The sequence below is a fragment of the Poecilia formosa genome, unplaced genomic scaffold (genome assembly GCF_000485575.1).
Source record: "Poecilia formosa unplaced genomic scaffold, Poecilia_formosa-5.1.2 Scaffold122, whole genome shotgun sequence".
NCBI lineage: Eukaryota > Metazoa > Chordata > Actinopteri > Cyprinodontiformes > Poeciliidae > Poecilia > Poecilia formosa.
The window spans coordinates 1,528,554-1,543,378 of record NW_006800061.1 but is presented as its reverse complement, the minus strand read 5'-3'; the positions used below and the strand labels follow the sequence as shown (position 1 = coordinate 1,543,378).

General features: G+C 39.6%; 1 long non-coding RNA gene across 1 annotated transcript in view; it reads left to right on the top strand.

The window, feature by feature from the left end:
• The window catches only part of LOC107837192 (uncharacterized), a 17,341-nt gene extending 2,987 nt beyond the window's left edge, over positions 1 to 14,354 (top strand). Inside the window, exon 4 of the long non-coding RNA XR_001663195.1 lies at positions 14,187 to 14,354. This is a non-coding gene — a long non-coding RNA (uncharacterized LOC107837192). The remainder of the gene's footprint in view (positions 1 to 14,186) is intronic.
• The last annotated feature ends 471 nt before the right edge of the window (positions 14,355 to 14,825 follow it).

The following is a 14,825-nucleotide window of genomic DNA, read 5'->3' as shown; positions in this document are numbered from 1 at the left end:
TCAAATAACTGCAGAGGAGGAGTGTGCTAAGAAGAAGTGACATGAAGGAAAAAATATGAGCAGTGAATATTAAAACAAGTGAGGTGAAGGATCTTTTTAAATGTCCTCCATCAGAGTCCCCCGACAAAATTTGGTCTTCTCTTCCGTGGTTTTGCCAAACACAACCCGAGCAGGTCACGCAGCGACATATTGATGAGGTCATTTTTAAAAGAGCACAGCCTATTTGCATGACCTCGAGTCATTTGTATTGTGTGTCTAGGTGAATAGGGGGTAAAAAGATGTTAGGACGGTAAGAAGGTTGGAATCCCTAAATTGCTGAGATAGGACACCTTAAAGGAAACAAATGTAGGTTGTGAATATTTTTTTTATTATTTGTTCTAAACAATGTTTTTCTTTACAATGACACCCAACGTGGAAAAAGTGACGGCGCTTGCTTCTGCGGCTACCTGTAAATCCGTCTCGAGGTCGAAAGAGAGAAGCTGAAACACTGGTTGTTAAATTTTATGACATTCAAAAGAAAGTCCAAGATCAGTAAACTGGACAATAACTTTTTTTTTTCAAGTTTTGTCTGCACATGGGTAATTGGAACCACATAGACTTATGGCACAAGTCGAATAATACTTGAGACTTATCAAAACAGAGAATTACTTAGTACGCTAGCATTAGCTTAGCGCTTCAGCAACTGTGCCACATAAAAACATTACAAGCAGGTGCGAGATACGAGTTTCTTGATCAACCCAAATAGTGTATTTTTTAGGCCATTTACAAACTTTTCAACAGAATGAGAGAGTTAACACTCTTTCACGCCGTCACACCTGTCGTGCCAACATACAAATAATCTCTCTCTATTGTAACTCCAATCGGGTTGCGTATTAGAGATGTTCCTCGGCATAATGCAGCTTCTTGCAGCAATTTCACACACAAATCGGGGCTATTTTCTCATGAGATGAAGTGTGCGGTGTCGTTTTAGGCTGTCAGTGGAGGCACTATGCTTCCAGCCCAATTTTGCAGTGAACAAAAAAAAAACAAACAGAAGAGGCAGATTTTTATTTTTTTTTATGAATTTGAAAAACGAGACAGTTTATTATTTTTAAGCATTTCAAATCTCCTAAATGACCAATTTATCTGAATATGAAGACTTTACACAAATGGCAATAAACATAAGCTGTGGGACGAATGAACAACCAATAAGCCTCGACCAGATGAGAGCGTCAGATTTATACGATAGTTTGACTCAGTGCCATCATAAAAATATTGATTGGAGTGCTTATAACGTCACCTGTAGATGGTCCCGATATAGGAGATTTGAAAAAAAAAAAAAGATACAATAAAGGAATCGATCAGTAACTGGATCATTTACACCGGCATCAATTTTCAAGGACTCGGTGTTTTCATTTTCATGTGAAGCTTGCCAAAGTGTGAAAAGACTTTTAATTGCCAAGCACAAACAACAAGATCAGACTGTAGGTTATTTGGCCTGTACAATCAATGATAATGATGTTTTTTCTCAGTATGTCATCAGGAGCTCTTTCTGAGGGAAGGTGTGAGATAATAAGATGCGATCTTAACAATGGCGTCTTGAAAGAAAGTGTCAGTTTTTGTTTGTTTTTTTTTTGTTAGTTTTTTTTTTTTCTTGTTGAAATGAGCGATGGCTTGCAGGGGGAAAGAAACAAAAAGGTGATGGGAATGTGACCTTTACTCTTCAGTACCTGGTGACTAGAATATTACAGAGAAGGCAGCTCAGACAGTCGTGATCAATATCAGCCCTGATACTGTTCAAGCTAAATATAGGCTCCTAAATGAGATACAAGTGGCACATCAATCAGCCCATTTCTGGGTGAAATTGCCTCTGATGTTTCATTTCACTCCTTTTCAGTTTTATCAAATCAAAGCATTACACAATATAAATTTACTCTTATTTTTCTTTGGCTTTTTCCCCCCCTCTCTGTGTTAAAATAGTGCTTCTTCTGGACAAGTAAGACAGAAATGCAATTTTCTTACAATGGCTCCCTCATGTGGCGGATGTCTGCCATAGCTTCAAGTTTGTACTGATGGGTGCTATGTACAGTCATATTTAATAAATTTGGAAATCATTAACTTCATTCGAGTCAGTGACTCAATTCACACATTATTTATATTAACTGCACACAGACTGATGCTTCAAAGTCGTTATTCGTTTTAAATTATGTAGATTTTCTTCTTAAATCTAATGAAAACACCGTGTTTATAATTAGAATATCTCACGGAGATCAATAAAGAAAATTCAGAAATGTGGGCTTACCCACTGAAATGTTATTGGCAAAAAAAAACACTTATAACATGACAAATTAATCTCTTCGGAGCACATATTCAAATTTATTGAATATGACTTTATTTAGGTGGATTTCTTTTTTTTTTCTTTTTTTTTTAAAAAAAAGCTTTTATAGTCTTTGAAGTCGCATCTCTTTTATGAAACAGCAACATTTGTCCAGAGCCCTGAAGATTATTCATACTGAAATGTCACATTTGCATTCTAGCAGAGATAATTCCCGAGCTGCTCTTGGATAAGATGCACCTTTCACTCTGAGGCCTCTCCATGCGCTGAAGACAGGCAGTGACTTCCACTTGGCTATTTTAAACTAATTTGAATCAGATGAGAGTTAAAACTTAAATGACTTTATGTAAAAAAAAGAAAAAAAAAACCCTTGTCAAAATTTCATCAGTAAATCTAGAGGTGGAGTTCTGAATACCCTCAAAAAGAATCCAGGTTTACAAATACAACTACTCTGATAGTACTACAATAGGACAAATAGTCTTTGTTTCCAAGAACAATGTAATATTCTCGTTTGTTATTCATTTGATGATGTAGTTAGCTGTACAGTCAATGTTTTTCAGTCATTGTGGCATAAATAATTTCATGCATGCCATATTTTTTTTGTAAAACTTAAATAAAGACAAAATTTATCTCTGTTTAGACGTAATTCATATTGTTTTATCTTTGGAGAGACGCCTGCGTAATTTCCAAACAAACTTCTTATCCATTGGTTCTGAATAAAGACAGGAGTTCTTCATTCAATTTTTACTCAAAATTAAGAATTTTCAAGGTTGATGAATTAACACAATAATTGAAATTAAAAGTGGGAGTCGGACAGGTTTTCACCAAGGCTTAAATTATTACAACCTGCAATACTTTTAATTTAAAAAATAGGTTTTCAAACAGATACTAAATTATGTTCATCTTGTTCATTTAAATATAGCACAATAAACATTTAAAATTTGTTTTGGAAGTGACCAGAATTAGGCATGACTGACAGCTAAATGGTGCCAAAGGGGTTCCCATATGATCCTTGTGTGTGGAAAATAAATTAAAAACTGGTTACTGGCTTAGATTGCTAACAGTAGCTAGCTTGTCATTGAATTAGCATGCTAGCTTGTCATTGAGTTAGCAGATTCGGACCAAGTCGGGATTGGTGTCATTCCAGATCCAATAGAGGATAATTAACAACCCCCTTCTGCACTTATTCTTTGTTCTGTGTCTTTAAATATTTTTCCACGTTGCCTCTCATGTTGGTCGTTTGTGTTTGAAGCGAATATCAATAAGTAGCTTTGCATTCACCTTGCAAATTGTAAATTGCTGCTAGCAAAATAACTTCAGAGTGTCATTAATGGCAGCTGATGTAGCGTTAGTGGTAATTGTACCACAACTTTCCGTTTAAAGACCTACAGATGTACTCATATGCTACATTCCAAAAGACATTACATTTTCACGAGTCTGCCATGCAGTCTCAGAAACATTATCCATGGGTGTAAATATCACAAATTTCTCCTCTGGAAGTGCTCATAAAAAATCCCAGCTTGTATTTCTTAAAATGGGTACACTTTCAGGTTGCCAAAATGAGTCCACACGGTTTGGAGGAGAAGAAAGGGAAGGGGGGAGGGGGGGCACTGAGTACAGGCTCTGGGACTCACCTCTTTACTCCTTGTACCTCCTGCCCTCCTGGCACGACCTGGATAAGGTCTGACTGCGCTGCCCCTAGCCTTGGGAAAAGGGAAGCCATTAAGAGTCCCGTGAGAAGGACACATTCAAATAGGAAACAGTGCAGAATAAACACAGCATGAGCACACCGTCGCGTTCCCATGACCCAAGATGACTGGACACGTGCATGTGTGTATGTGTTGTACATGGGGCATGTGTTCAGTGTCAAGCCAGATAACCAGGAGTGTTGTGTGTTGACCCAGCCAACTCCCTGTTTAAGTTTAGACGGAAGGTGGCCCCTCCTAAAGATTTCGCAATGGGGGAACACCGGAAAGTTTGAGCGAAGGTAAAAACACACATCTGCGACAAAACACGAAATATTTCAGTGTAACAATGAGGTTTGAGTTTCGAAGAAAAGGGATCTGGGAATAAGTGCGAGTTTTACATAGGCATGCAATTTCCAAACTTTTTTGGGTCAAATATATATTTTATTTTGTTCTTGAAAACTATTTAAGTCAAATCACATCAAAACAAATGACATACATGTATGGAACTCTTTGTTTGAAAACACTTATTTTATCTATTTACTCGAGGTGTACAATCAAGTGTGTTTTTGAAGTTGATATTCTTCGGTTCTTCTATGAAGTTGAAATAAAAGCAAAAGCAAAACAGAAACATATATAATAAAACATGAATTTAGTCTTGCAAGATACTTATTTTTAGATTTAGATTTTAATTTGTTAATAGAATTTTCCCCAAAGGTTAAAATAAAATTAATGTGCAGCCAGCAACTGCATTTTTTTTATGATGAATTAATTGAAATATTTAGATATTTTGTTATAAATATATATAAATTAGTAAATCCTTCACAGTTAATGAGCCATTTCGTTTTGCTCTGCAAGATATATTTCAGTTTGTGGTCTAAATTTCAAGGAATCTGGATAAATTTCCAAGGCAGTGTTCATAAAATTATTAATAAACACAATATGAACAAGTTTGTACACACAATATTTAATTTAACTTTATTTTGACTCCGATATTGTGAGTTTCAGAATTTTTTTTGTACTTTACTATTAAACTAATTCTCTTTTGAATTCGTGAGTGGCCACTAGGAGGCGGTAGAGTTCCACTGTTGAGCCCCTCATTCCTGCGTGCTTCTCATTGCCTGGACCCGAGTTGAGTCACAAACACATTCAAGATTTCCTAAATGTACTGCAGCCAACACTGTATTTAATTAAGTCCCAAATTGCCTTAAATGAAATACATCATCTCAAAGGATCCAGAGGAGTGTTGTTTTATGCTGAACATATATCCTCCATATAAAAAAGAACATTTCTTTGGAAAAGAAAATCACGCACTTTGTCCAAGTTTTACACGCGTGCTTTGATTTATGGCCATGCCTTTGAACAAAACCAGGTTGCAATTCATTATTTTAGGAAGATTTACCATGTGAACTGTTTCGGCTTCAGGAGCGTAATTCACTTGGTGATGAGCTAAGGGGGCTTGCGAGGCTGCCAGCAACATTTCAGACCACTCCCTTGGCTCCTGGATGAGTAAACTGATTAGCTTTTTTACTCACACTTAGCTGATCCAGGCAAGTGGAGAAGATTATTGGCAGATCCAGAAGTGTGACACATTCTATTGGAGCTTTGACCGTACATTTTTGGGGAGTTTGGGGGGTAGAAACGCCTTTCTGTAACTTTTCTGTTTCTTTCAGAAGGACAAGTCCAGGGAATAAAAACCGCTGAAGATTTACAGGCTGAGTGATAAAGGCAATAAAAAAAAAATAACCTAATATTTGCTTTGTGCCCGTACTTCTGCCAATCACTCTGTGTGTCAGTCATGTGTTGTGTGAATATATGTCAAGGAGGATGGGGGTGCCTCTCTAAAAGCGTGGTGCAGATTAAAAAAAAGAGGGGTGTGTGTGCTCAGGAGTAATGACAAGAAAGAGGGAGCTGAAGGGTTCCCAAGGCAACCTGCTGCTCCGTGGCCCTCACGAACTGGCGTCGAGGGGAGGGTAGAGGCTGCCTCGCCTTGTGTCGGGCCCTGAGCACCTGCATGCTGTTTGCACAGGCAACAGTGATTATTTGGATGATCTCTTGGCTCGCTGGAAGCCCACATCACACGCAGCATCTACACATCCAACGCCCTCTCCCTCCCCCCCCTCAGGGTGTCCTCCATTTATTCAGCTGGAAATGTGTCGAAGAACCTCCACGCATGTCAAGGGGGAAAAGAAGCCGCCGCAGGATTACAGAAACAATCGGGTGGTGGACCTTGAATCTACGTTGAATGACAGCCGTGAGGATAGCCTTGGGCAGCAGATCTCCGGTGACATGTTGCAGCTTAATTTCACGCAAGTAGGGGATCATCGCAGTTGGAGACTGCGGCATTGATTAGAGGTAATGCTGGGAGATTCAAAAGTATTGGCAGTATTGGTTGATCGCAGTGTGGGAGAGAAGCAGAACGTCAAACTGTGGCATGGCAGCATCTCTCCCTGTGTTCGTCTAAGCGTGCTCGCCCGATGGACTGAATATTCTGGAGTAACTACCCCAGGCTGATGATTCACACTGTTGAACCAGAAACATATTCGATTCAATTTTGGATGATATAAACTTTAATAAAGGCTTTCTTCCACAGAAAGCCCTTGAACTATTTCAACTGCAGAACTCTGGATTTTATCAACTCTTCATTTTGACCACTTGTGTAGCGTCATAATTTTGTCAAGTTCCAACCACGAAACCTCCCCGCATATTATAGTGATTTTATGTGATGGACCAACACAAAGTGGGGGATTTATTGAGAAATGGTAAGAAATTGATGCAAAAAGGAAATCTGAACAGTGAGGCGTTCATGTGTATTCAGCCTTCTTTATTCTGGTGCCCCTTAAAGCTGCGGTACGTAACTTTTCTAAGCAATATTGTCTTTTACTTATGTGTTGTTGCGACAGTATAACATGAAACAAATAATCTGTGAAAAAACTGAACTCCACTGCCTGTGGTCCTACTGCTATGTGCAGTAAAACAACACATACACAAGGATGATTGACAGCCCTAAAGCCATCCTCCTGGCTCTGATTGGTTGCTTCTGAATGAGCGGCGTATTTCTGCAGATGACAGTAGAACCATACGAAGATTATCTGTCTCATCTTTATGTTAAAGAAACACATTGCTTACAAAAGTTGCATAGCTTTAATAAAATATTGTTCTCCTGGAATTGCTGGACTCTAAAGAGAAAATAAAGAGGGAGAACAACAGAATGTGTGCTGCAGCAGCAGGGTGCACGCACAGCTTTGGTCTATCCATCTTCTCATCAACTCTCACCAGTTTCTCTTGGCCTGATGAACAAAACCACCCCCACAGCATGTTGCTGCCACCATCAGAATTCAGCATTATACACAGTGTTAGTTTTCTATAACAGTCTGAATGAAGCCAAATAAGAGAAAGAAGCATGTCATTTTTTTTTTCAATCGAGTTTCCACAGTTACTGCCAGTCTCTTGGCTGCTTCATTCATTAATGCTGTTCTTGTCCAGCCTGCCAACTTAGATTGATGGCCATATCTTGTTAAAAATGACAACTTGTCATAATGATAGGCTCCAGAAACGATAACAATTGTCAATGATTATTTATTGGCAAGAAAATAATTTGAACGTGGTTGTTTAATCATAAAGTCTTGCAATGCACCTGGTTCATTGATAAGTAAAAGCTGCTTTGTACGTTCTGCTTGGCCTCTTCAACGACTCTGACCACCAACTGAGACAGTTCGCACTTTGTTTTGCTTGTTTTTCTGAAAATAGTTACAGATGGGACCTGCGAGATAACAGGAAATCTGCTAAGAGAAAAAAAAAAACCACACACACGCACACACACACTGCAGTAAAAGGATGAAACTCTCCATGGAGCTAAAAGAAAAGCTGTGGCTCCTCGCTACATTTTTTTTATAGCTTTTGTACAACCATTATCCGATGCAATGTTACCTCACCCATAAGATGTAGTTGTCTGTTTGGAAGAACAAAAAGCTATCATGTACACACACACACACACACACGCAAACTCGCTTCATCCCTTCTGAAGACCTCTGCATTTCCTGTTTGTCCCAATAATGCAGGAACAAGCAGTTCTACTTCCTGGCTCTCAGGCTGGTGAGGAAATAACCAAAGTCTGGTCACACGGTGCTCCACAATCCCCCCCACTGCTTACCTCAACTCAAACCCCTCCGCCCGCCTTCCATTCTTAACACTTTGCTTTCATTCAGCTTTTCCTCGCTCTTTCTCCAGTCGTGTTGTTATGTCATTTACCCTTTCCTCGCAGCTCTCGCCCTCGTCTCCTTTCGCCTCCCACGCGGGCCACACAGACTCCACGCAGCAGAGAGGAAAGAGAGAAACACCTCTTGAACAAGAGGTCTGGCAAAACACAAACAAACAGGCTCGGCTTTCCCATGGGTGGCAGGATGTTACCCAGAATGAAGGATATTTTAACATGTCACTGACATGGCTCGAGGGGAGAGCGCCGGTTCTATATTTGCAAGCCGTGTTTATCTGCTGCCGTGGAAGTAGGATATGGAAGTTGATTCTGAAGGAGCCCGCTCTTAGTGCCGTGCCGAGAAGGCCTGCACAGGGGCGGTGGAGACGAGAATAAAGAGGGAGAACAACAGAATGTGTGCTGCAGCAGCAGGGTGCACGCACTCTGCTCTGTAAAATGGCCACTCAACACCCCAAAAGTCTTTTTCATAAATCATTCATGGGGGCCTCCAGAGCACCATATGGGAAGCCGCTGATGCAGTTCCAGAACAAGTGCCGACAAAACAGCGTGCTATGCAGTAATGTCTCCCCGCGGATGCTTTATGGCATCATTGTCTGGCGGCCAGCGCTGCGCTCTTTGCTCGCGCGGTAGGTCCCATTAGTGGTCTCTACCCAGCCTCGACTCACTCCCAGCGCAAGACCAGATCGTACGTTATTGACCCGCCTCGCTTGTTTGCGATGGCTGTGGTCATCCTTTAAAGGAAACTACTGCGATATGGTCTCATGCATGTCCTCAATGTGTTCAATCAGCATGTACACACATTATTTACTCCAAGCTATATGCATCATGTGGAGGCACACAGAGGGAAAAAAAAACAACATTGGGGTGAGGGGGGTGGGGGGGTGCTCTGGTTACGGACAACAATGGAGGCATTTAATTTGGGTCACGGTTACTACGCAACCACAAGCGGAGTGGACTGGTGTTGGATTACTGATTGTTTCATAATTAATTATGGATTATAAATAATTAATTGAGAAGTGTGGTGTAATTTACAGCCGCGTGTAAATGGGAGCTACTCCACCGCTTTATCCAAAGAGAGTGTGTAAGTGTGTGTGCACATAGTATAAATGTATGCATGCGTCAGATGTTATCATTCACAATGGCTCTTTTTTTTTTAAAGTTCTTCCTGTGGCAATTTTAAAAATCTCAAACAGTGTATTCAGAGCGTTTTACCGGGATTTCATTTGATCCAAGTAGTAGCATGTAAGTGTGAAGCGGAAGAAGGGGAAAAAAAAAAGACATATTTTCAATATTTTTTTTTATAAATAAAATCTGAAAAGCAAGGCATTCGTGTTTAATTTACTGCTAATTAAATATAAGTGCAACGCTTTGGCTTTAGAAATCGTCGGGTTATCATCATTTCTAATTTAATCATGAAGACATGCCACCCCTACTGAGAAACATGGTGGTAGCAGCATCATGCTGAGGAAAAGTCTATCATAAGTAAATCAAAGGCAATTCTGCAAAAACAAAACAGTTAGAAGATGCAAGACTTGAAATTGGTATGGATGAGCAAGTTCCAGCAAAACAACCAGCCGGTTCTATATTAAATAGGGTTCAGGTCACAGCCCAGTCACACTGCATGGGATCGTCTAGTCAAAGTCCAGATCTTGAAGTCTTGAAGATTCTGGTTCAAAGTCACTCTCTGTCCAATGTGAGTGCTTTTGAGCCATTTTGAAAGGAGAATATGCAAACATTTCTTAGGAGGTGCAAATTTTGCAGATCTGCTCCAAAACACTTGCAATTGGAAATGATTCAGGCTTTATAAGGTGGGTCTATATGTAGGATGACTGAAAACAAACAAATGCACAACAGTTTTTTTATATTCTCATTCTTAAGCAAACGTTGTCTTCTACTGTGTAGGATAATTACTGGACGTTGCATTGGTCTATCACAGAGAATCGTGATGAAAAACTTAGTGTGTGGCTTTAAAGGAAAACTTCTGTTTGGATGCACTGATCCTGTCACCTGCAGTTTGCTCTGGAGCCAGCCTCTATCATAATGAGATTATAATAATGCCAAACTATAGGCTGCTTACTGACTAAGTGTGCTTATAAAATGCTAAGGATATAGTAGAACTTGAATTTTAGGCCAAAAGTGTCTGTGATTGCCTGGTGAGAGAGGGGTTTAAGAAATGTGTGTGCAGTAGCAGACAGAGTCAGATGCAGAGGCGAAAGAAGAGAGGAGGATATAGGTGAGAGGTAGATTAGTGGTGAGTGGGAGTTTGAGTGGGCCGAGGAGAGGAGAGAGGAGAGAAAGGCAGCGGTAGAGCTCTGAGATGGAACAAAGGAACGGCCGTGAGAAATAAATGTTCTGCGTTTCATATTTTAAGATGGATTTATGGAATGTGTAAATTTAAAAAGAAAAAAAAATCCTCAACATAAACATCTTTCTGGAGGTGATTTGTATGTTTTATAATGGGGGGAAACAAAAACATTCACATTTTAGAACACAGTCTTTCGAACAACTGGTATGAACGGCAAAAACAAACAAATAAAATTGCATAATAAACAATTCGCTGCTGTTCCTCATGTGACCAGTAGGGGTCAATGACCATCAGAAGATAGATAGATAGATAGATAGATAGATAGATAGATAGATAGATAGATAGTTTAGCTTCAGCGTCACAATCTGTTACCACGGAAACGAAGAAATATGTCAAAAATATGTTTTGACATTGCCTTATGAGGAGTCAGACTGTCTTGGGGCTTGGAAGGATGATACAAACAGAGAAAGAAACACAAATGGTTTCTAAAGGCACCAATCAGAGCAATAAAAAAAAGAAATATTTCAGTCAGGTTTTAATATTTTCACATTTAATACTAAAGGACAAGGAACATGTTCATTCAACCCCCAAAGTCTCTCTCTTTCTTTCTTTCTTTCTCTCTTTCTTTCAGCCCTAAGTCTTTTTAAGGGATGCCTGAACTAGTTTTACCTCAGATGGAAATCTTCTGTCGAGAGCAGTTTTCAAGGCTTGTTGCCACAGACTCTGGTGGGATTAGATCTTTGAAGATTGTAAGGGTTTCTTTTAATTTGTTTTGTTTTTTTCAGTCCAATTTTTTGTCATGTGAAGTGAGAGGGTTTCCATTTCTGGCATTGTAGGGTTGAAGGAAGCTTTTGTAGAATATCTTAAGCTCTTTCTTCAAATTTCTCAAAAGCTAATAGATAATGGGTTAATTTGTCTTTTTCTGCCAACAAAATGATTCTTAACTCAATTTATAACATGTCACAACACAGGTAGATATTTAAGTAGAAGCACCGCTAATCTCAAGGTGTTAAGTTTTTACTGCTTCTCAACTAACATCAATTCCCCAGGCTGACCTCAGAGGGGGGGCGGGGGGGGGGACACAGGAAACACAGGAAAATGGACAGAAAAAGAAAGCGGGAAAGGGTGAGTGAGAAATAGACACTTCTCTACATTTCATGAGTGGAAGATGCATTAAAAAGCCGGGGAAGGAAAGATTGGAAAGAAAATAAAAATAACAGGAGATGAAAGCAGTGGGGGATCACTGCGATGTCATTTCCCTTCTTCAACTCCCTCCATCACTTCTTCCCAACTTCACACTCCACCCTGCCACATAACACATTCCGGTAAAACGTTTTGGTGATTGTTAAGGTGTCTCACCTCCAGGATATAAAAAGACACGACTGAAGAAAAACAAGGTCGAACCACTCAGGGAAACAAGTCCCTGCCATGAGTCGTTAAGGCGTTCATAAGCGTGTTTGTGTGTGTGAGGTTGACAGGCTGTCGGGACGGGAAACATGAGCCTGAAAGCACCAGCTAATGAAAATAGAGAGAACTGGTCTTTTTCAACGTGCGTACTGTGCCTGATTCCTGCAGAGGTGGGGTACATTTGTGACAGAATCGGTTGATCTGAGACCACCAGGATCCATATTTCCTGTCTAAAAAAGGAAAAGAAAACAGTCTGTGAGAAAGTGGTAGAAAGAAACACCGGTGGTTGCAAAACTTTAAAATGTTGGAGGCTTTATTTAAGTAAAAATAAGAACTGTTTCACCTCTAACTACGCATCATATGGGGGGATTCTGATTCTGACATTACAGTGACTGACAATTTATTAGGTAGACCAGCTTAATTGTTTGCGAACATAAAGATATTTGTAAGATGTGGTGAAAATGATGTGCTGAAGTTCAAACGAAGCTGTTTGTGATTCTCATGTGGGTTTAAGATTTATTTATTTATTTATTTATTTTTATTTATTTTTCCCTCCTGGTGTTTTTGAAAGACTGTACTGCATGAAATCAATACATTTTCCATGAATATAAATAAGAAAAACACATATTTTTAAATTGAATGACACATGAAATGTATTTATGAGTAAAATTAGTTTGGATGAAATAAAAAAGCACTTACTGTTCACTTTGTCTTTAAATGAAGTCCACATATAACCACTGGAATTTCCTGAAATAATACGCAACAACAACAACAACAAAGGTTACTGCAAATCAAAACCAGCCTGGAGACAGGAAACTCAACAATAACTTCAGGCTTTTGCATCACAAAGTCTAGAATCAAGTCCTCATCAAGTATTTAACTGCAAGGCTGGATTGTTTTTGTCCATAAACTCTTGTAATTTAGATGTTGTCTGTTTATTCCATAAATGTGTTTTTTGTCCTGTTCGAAAAACACCAGCGCCGGGTTTGTCTCTTCATCTGCAACTAATTCAATATCAGATCGTTATAGACACTGACTGAAACTGAATTATTTTGTTATTATTTTCCTCGTGATCAGGGATTTATGTATCGTAAACCAACCCTGCATTTGGGAAAGAGAGAAAGCTATTTTTTATTTTTTTAACAGAGCTAACAAATATCTCATGATTTGTTCCAAAACAAATGGATATTTCCACTTAAAGAAATATCCTCATTCATTAAAACGGGAGAAAGTCTGACACTGGCGCATTTGTTGCTCGTGTTGCTGCCAGGGAAGGTGTAAAAGCTATTTGTCTCTGATAACATAGATGCATTTAGCACTATGGTAATGAGAGCAGGTTGAAAAATGTGTTTGTGTGGTGAGAAAAAAATGGTGAAGTTTGGAAAATGTGGTAGTTTTGTACAAATTGGTAGTATTTGTCATTACAGAGCGGTTGGAAAGCTGCTTTGGGTCAAAAGTGCTAACAGTTTAACAAAACACAAATCATTGTCCTTTGTGCTTCGATGTACCCAGAACGTTTCCATTTTGCAAGAATTTGAATTTCTCAATTGGAATCCTCAGCAGTAATTTACGATGTAATGTTTATGTCTTGCAAGAATCAGGAACTCGCTACTTAAGTGTTTGGAGATGATGCACTTTGCTTTCGGGCAGCTAAGAAGCTTTTACTTGAAATCGCTTATGTGGTTGTTGCAATCCAGCTGCATCCTTTGTTTTTATCTGCTTTAGTGACCTAATAACTACAGCACAGACTTCTCAGCGTGTGTGGTCATCAGTTTCCAGTCACTCAAACTCCCTATCTCTGTTCAATCAAACAATCTTTTTTTATTTATTTATTTATCTTCCACTGACTTCATGAGGATTCTCATTCACTTCAAACTCTTTAATGAACTGAAACTTTTCTTTTTTCTTCCTTTTCTTTCTTGAAAGCTTTGCCAGGTAATCACATGACTACCATTTTTGGAGGGAAACTCAGGAAGGATATACCTGAATAAACACCCACCTACGTATGCTCGTGTGTGTGGTCATTCACGCATGCAGCACACAATTGCGCAAATCCTCTATTTGCATCAGATTAGGTGAAAGGAGCTCAGCGTTTTCAAGATCCTTATGTGTGGGTTGCATGTATTCCTACATAACTCTAGGAAGCCACAGTTTGCATGTTGAGGAAAGAAGGTGATCAGGCTGAGTGTGTGTGTGTGTGTGTGTGTGTGTATGTATGCCCATGAGTGCTGTGTTCATCAGACAGGTTGTAATTTACAGAGGAGAACATGGAGACCTGCGAACGGCCAGGACCCAGGGGAGCCATCGGGCTGAACACGCCGGCGTGCCCTGGGAAGAGACCCGATGTCTCTCGGATAGAAACAACACACACGCCCTGTCAAACAGCAAGGGGGGATGGATGGATGGATGGGGAGAGGACAGGGAAGTGATAAAGAAAAAGGAAATGAGAATAACAGCCGGTGGACAAAAGGAACAAAGTGGTATGAAGCGATAGGAGAAGGTGTGAAAAGACAAATATTAAAAAAAAAAGCGAGAACGGCGCGGTATCCGCTACTCTGAAAATACATTGCCTTGCAGGCCTTTTCGTGCCACTGGACTGTTCCACATTTTAGCGTCGTTAGAACAAACCTCTGGGTATTCGACAGAGAATTTCTTTCAAAGTGAATAAAACTGTGCTTAAAATGTGAACTGGAAGACAAAAGATCACATCGTTTTTCTGTCCCCGATTAAGAAAAGAATCCCAGCGACATGTTGCTTCCACTACCTCGTTTCAACCATGCCGGTTTCCTCGTTGCTACTCTTCCATGAAGTCCAAATTTGTGGAAAACTTACATTTTCTTAGTTCTTGTCTATCATGTAAAATATCAGTATAGTGCATTAAGGTTTGAGTGTGAGATC